The following is a 6,775-nucleotide window of genomic DNA, read 5'->3' on the forward strand; positions in this document are numbered from 1 at the left end:
AAACAAACTTGTATATAATCGCACTAACGAATGCATAAAGAAAAATATCCAATCGCATTTCTATTACAAAGACGCATATAAAATGCGATTGGATAAGATTTGCCGCACACTTTCCGTAATCGTAAGACGTAACAATATACGGAGTAAGAGTAAGAAATTGACCAATCACAGTCGAATGTGAAAAGAATAGTAATCGACTGCGATTAGTCAATTTTTTACTTTTACTTCTTACTGACGACGCATAAGAAATAATTAGCTAATCACACAGTAAAGAATTGTCAAAAATGTTCAATACTGCAATAGTACTAATGAAATATTTACTAAATGTAAACACATATTTATTCGATTTAAGCATAACTTTTTTTATTTCTGAGTAAATATTTATTTACCCCAAGTACATATTTCGTTAGTACTATTGAAATATGAAAAAAAATTATGCTTAAATCAAATAAATATGTGTTTACATTTAGTAAATACAATATTTTATTAGTCCTATTGAAACAAATATTTACTAAAATTTAGTAAATTTTTTTCAGTGTACTATTATGGTAATGAATCCATATTACAATATACTATAATAATAAATCGCGAAAGCTAAATATTAACCAATCACAGTGAAATGTAAGAAGAATAATTGACTACGATTGAACAAATATTTTTTAAAAATTCAGCAAATTTTTTTTTTCGTAGTATAGTGTACAATTGATTTATTACTATAATAATGGCTTATCGTAGAATAACCATTATCTACGAAAAGTTTGTGTGATGGGCAATCCGTATAGGTGCTCGTAGATTTCGACTTACGTGGAGATGGTCCACTTGACTTGCGAATATCTTAAACATCATCCGGAATATTTCAATATTTTTCCTTTTCAATTAGAAAAAGGGGGTACTTCGTCACGCGGATCGACTTTTGACGAAGACAAACGCTTGGGAAAAGCCTTCGATGTCCTGGCATCCGATCGCGTGCAGACGGAATCCTGGGATCTCGCGTCAGAGCGCGTATGCACGAGTGTGTACGTGGCGATGACAGGGTGGCGTGACGGAGTGCTAATAATACGTATAATGGGTCGGCGACGTGGTGTGTGCGCGCGAATTCGTGCCGATAAACGCGCGCGTCCACACCGGCTGCAATCTCAGCACTGTACAAACGTGTCATCCTGAGCAACGAGGCACGAGTGCACGCACGTGTCCCTGCATTTGGAGACGTTAAATCCGCGAGCGCCGCGCGCGACAGGCTCTAATTGGAAACAAATTGGGTATTCGGAATACCCTAAAACTGGACCTTTAATTCATTCTTTCGGTACTGAAAATTGCATACTCCAAAATGACATTAAGCTCTCGAGTAAAGTTGCATTAGAAATTAAACGCAAGACAAATGTATTCCTTATACGTTTCTACAAATAGAATCTAATTTGTAGAGACGAACATTAAAACAATATTGGTGTGGATTCCAAACCTACTGTGTTAAATTCAGATCATGTTGGTGTTAATATTAACATCAACACAATGAGAATTGTATAAACATTGCAGGGTATTAAAGTCATCCTGATATTTTTTTTTAAATAAAGGTTTATTACACTTTCTTGTAATTTGAAAAGAAAACACGTTGATTTTGAATGTATCTTTCAACCCTTTGATGCCACTTTGTGTATGACATACCCAGTTTTCTTTTCCCAATGTTTTTCCAATGTTTTTTTCACAATGCTTATAACTTGTTTATTAATTAAGATACATATATCTATTTAATATAATACTCTTATGTCCCTCTGACGTTTCGGTTGAAAAAAATTCTTTGTAATAAGTATGTTCATTTTTATGAATTATAAGCAATCGAATTGAGTTGGATATGCTATACCCAAGTATGTTGTCCTATGGCACTGAAAGGTTAATATAAATAAAATTCCTTTCGTTATATTGTGCTTTATTATTTACAATATTAAAACGTTTAAATTCTGTTACTTTATGTCTCATAAATCGCGAATTAACTCTAAGCGACGCGATGCGACGGATAGATGATAGATAAGTTTCGAGAATTCCGCGATCGATCGATCAATGCCGAACATCGGATGGTCGATGGCATGTCTTCTGCGTCCTCCACGAAGACAGCTGGTGCGATTGTGGGTCGACGAGCATTCCTCGTCAGCGCCCGAGTTTGGAAATCGGTCACGGGTTGGTATTCTTACGTACACGATGATCCGCTCGAAATCATCGATCGAGATAGACGGTACCTGCTTAATAGAGGTGAGAACGACGAGAAATGTCGCCCGTCAAAGCTTTCGCAACTTTAAATTTTTCTTGTCATGTTTTCGCACATCATATACAATATATGTAGAATATATAATTGTGAGAAATATCGTCACACACAAATCTAAACAGTCTTCCCAGTGTGAAGATCTCAAAGTTAATTAATATAATAGATATTTCGAAATATTAATTAATACAATAAATATTTCTATAGATATATTCCTTCTATGTCTTGGGACATTACAACATCAAATCTGTTAATCTGATGGTAATTTTTTTCTTGGACATGAAGAGATTGATATTTTGAAATTGTATTGCTGAGGATGAGAATTCCAAACTAAACTGAAACCTACTATTTTTTTCGAATAAAGATTTAAAATTGCGTACCAACTACCACTCTCATACGCCCTGATTTTTTTGGGGGATTTTTTGGTTATTATTTCTATAGATATATTAATATAACAAATATTTCGACGTGAATTTTTATTGGAATTTAGAAAAATGTATTTTCACTTTGAATCCCTTATTTAACTTAAGAAGAAATACGTTATCTTTGAGTGCGCAATACACAATCTTTATTGTATTTATCTTTATTACATTTATACACAATCATGTTTCCAACATGAACCTTGCGTTGCCTTACGCAGATCCTTCAAAATCCTACGTTGATTTGTACAGAATATGCAGTCATATACGTTTCCTGTACGCTACCTTTGCATATAAATTACATCCATATTGTTTAACGCGACTACGCCGATTTGTCGGTGTAGTTTTTCGAACTTTTATGATCGTGCAGAGATTTCGCGTGAGCACAACGGTGATCGATGTCGCGCTGAAAGCGGAGCGGCAAAGGAGCGGCGCAGGATTCAAAGTGCCGAGATGAGGTGAGGCTGCACACTCCTCCGGTGTCGGGGAGAGCGGTGGGAGGTACGGGAGGCCAAGCTATTTCTCAGCTTCAGCGGCAGAGCCTTTCTTCGCGGGAATATATCGACACGTCAGGAGCACACTGGTCCGTTTACAATATCGCGTATAGGAACGTGCGCGCGCCTACATTTCGGCCTTCTCGCACCTCATCTCGCGAGAAACATCGCTTCACAATGATTTCGCATCGATCGCGGCTCTGGATCGTCTTAAAAAATGAAATTATTAATTAAAGAACTCTTGGCTCTTCGGTTTCCTTTGGCATTTTTATAATAAGATGATATCATCACCGTAGGTAATTTTGAATAATATCATTAATAATCAGAAACAAATAAAATTACGAACTAATTCTCAAGTTTCTTTGGAACGAAATCTCACTCTAAGGCCCGTATTTATAGTCGTGTTTCTGCTGTGACTAATCTTGAGTCATGGAACAGTTCAATAGACGAATCTTGAGAGCTGATTTGTAATTGCGATTCAAATGAGAAATTCAAATGAAGTTTATCTCGAGATATTTTTTACGATTCAATAGTCGAGTCTTGAAGCAAGATCTTGTAATAACCTCGAAAGTTGTATTCGCTAATTCTTTGAGTCGAGAAAATTTTCGTATTACATAAGTATTGCCCGGAGATAACTTGAGAAAAAAAAATTATATAATATTTATATTAGAATGCATTATAATCTTCATACATGTATATAATATATTAATATTATATTATTTTTTTTTTAATCAAGACATGACTATTGAATCGTCTGTGTCTTAGACTCTAGTCTGAGTATTTCATCTGATACGCTCTTGAAATGAGATTTGAGAAACGGTATAAATACGGGCCTTAAGAGTGAAAAATTGAACGAGTCTTGAAAAAGAGTGGTTCAATTGTCAATTTCTAGGAGTGAGATTTACTCATCATTAAAAGTTATAGAGAGCAGAAATATATGTAATATACTATTAATATATTGATGGATAACTAAGTAAGGAATTAACTGCTAATATAATGAAATAAGCTAAAGCAACAATTAAATAAAGCTGACGATTATTTATCAATTATAGAAATTTTTATTTAAAAGGTACTCCAGTTATTTGACTTAAACAACAACAGTTAACATTCATACATATATTAAACTATAATTTTAAACAAAAAGTAAAACCTTTCGGAATTGCCCGCCGTCACGCTTGGCAATGCTGAATCGAGTTTTGTTTTATTTAAAATTATAGTTTATATTAACAATATATACGTGTTAATTGATGTAGTTTAAAGTCAATATCCTTTAAATAAAAATTTTATGATTTATAAATAATTGGCTTTATTTGACTTTTTCCTAAGATATTCGCGCAATTCCCCAATTTTCTATCTCTTTTACATCAAAAACATCGAAAACATGTAATAGTATTTATCTTAAACGGTGTGTGTGTTTTATAGTTACGTATTATAATATAACATTAATTATAAACGTATATCTGGTATATCGGACCATCACTGGATGTGAAAAATAAATGGTTATTTCATATTTATGGTTATTCCAATATACTGATAGTATCGTTCACATTTATCTCAAGTTTGCAATTTCTTCACTGTCCTCTCTAATACATTGTATTATATTGTTTATTATTAATTCTAGAAGTATTATATGAATATTAATATTCATTATCAAAAGAGACAAAGATATACGTTTGAAATTATTTATAGGATTGTAAAGATAAGCGCAGTGCTTAAAAAAACAGAATATTTTATTTTATCATAAGTAAAGATTTTGAGGATAAACTGAGAACACAGAAGACCTTTGTATAAACGTCTCTGCTTTATAAAATCGTTTTTTAAAATATAAATTTTCACACGGAGAGAAATGGTTGAATAATTTTTACTTTACAAGATTAGTTAAAATATTCTAGCTATTTTTACCAAACTTATAATTTTACTTGCCTAAAAGTAAAAATATTAGGGGTGTAAGGTATGTAAATAATACATTACAATTATAGTAAATCCAGTCAAGTGATTTTACTTACAATAAAGTGAATCATATTATTCTCAAGACTGTAAGCAACAAACGAGCGCAACTCTTAACTTTATACACTTGTATTTTTTGCAGTTAAATAAATTTTGTCAACGCTATAAAATACTCGATGACAAAGTAAATTCTATCGAGATGTATGGTAATTTATACATTTACTTTATGAAATATACTTTATGAATAAAAGTATTATACCTTACAGTACGTGTCGTTATACGACGATCGCTCATTTGTCAGAAAAGTAAAGTAAATTTTACATAAGTGAGAGAATGCCTGACCCTCTACGGATTTGCCAATTCCATAAAATTTACTAGAATTCTATCGCATATTATATTTTTTCCCACGCAAAAGTGTCGTACAGCCTCGAACATTATCGACGTTATCAGACCTCCTGAATAATTTCAATCGCATAATCTTCGCAGAATTCACATCGCGTGGGATGTTCCGATTCTACATAGGCATATACAATCGACCTGAGATAATTTCGCCAGGTGTGTTGTAAATTGTTTCCATCACTCTTACACATCGTGAAATCATCGATACCGGATATTGTAATCATCATGTCTAGAGAGAAAAGTGTCGCAGGTTGAGGCCGGTTGGAGGTTGCGTGGTGGATTCACCTCCTCTGCTACCGGCTGGCTGGCTGCCTGGCGTCATCCTTTCGATTCTCCGGACTCCGACGAGACCTCAGTTGGCCGCTGACTGCCGTCCGTGCGTCGCGTACGTTCGCGCTGCTCCGTCGCAGCTTCGGCATTCGCTCTACGACGTTGCACTTTTAGTATCGATTATCAATCCTTCAAGATTTTCGTTCATTGCGCGATTTAAGCGTCCTCGAAATTTTTTACCTTCTTGTCAGAATTCTTCTTTTCTTTATTTTTGCGCGTTCCGTAGTCCAACAACTTCGTTTTCGTACTTATTGAAATTTCCCTCCTATCTCCTGGTGTTCCGAAATTTTTTTTGTTCTCGTCCTTGTGCGAAGACACCCCGGGTTGTTTTTTTTTTTCCCCTTACATTTGCGAATCGCGTCCGCGGGATATTACGCGCGAGACGCACGTATATCTCTCGACCGATACCGAAAATCGAAGAAGAGTGCATTTCTGCATGATGAAGCGCAACGTCGACATTCGCTCGCGAGAGCACCGACGGCGCTCGTGAAAGCCCGCGATCGCGAAACTGTGACTGATCGACAGCTCGCCGCCTTCTCTGGATTTTTTTTTTGCGGTTTAATCTGGCACGCTGCGTGAACATCGATCAGACAGGAGGTGAGAATTCGTTACAGGTTACAGTTATATACCACCCGAACTTTCTCTGGAATTTTTTTAACACTTGCGGCGAAACCCTCATGGAAAAAAATTATTCGATGTGTGACTCTCCTTCGCAGATTTTGAAGATGTTATCTTTCAGCTTAGATAAAAAAAAAGTAAATTTATTATTTTTATACATTCTTACAAAAAATTCCTCTTGATTATCATGTCCTGATAATCGTAAATAATTTTTATTATCTTAACATTTTTTTTATAAAAGGAAGATTAGGTTTTATTAAAAATTACATAATAAAAATTGTATAATTAATAAATACGTAATTTTATAGATAAAA

The sequence above is a fragment of the Trachymyrmex septentrionalis genome, unplaced genomic scaffold (assembly GCF_001594115.1).
Source record: "Trachymyrmex septentrionalis isolate Tsep2-gDNA-1 unplaced genomic scaffold, Tsep1.0 scaffold13, whole genome shotgun sequence".
Classification (NCBI taxonomy): domain Eukaryota; kingdom Metazoa; phylum Arthropoda; class Insecta; order Hymenoptera; family Formicidae; genus Trachymyrmex; species Trachymyrmex septentrionalis.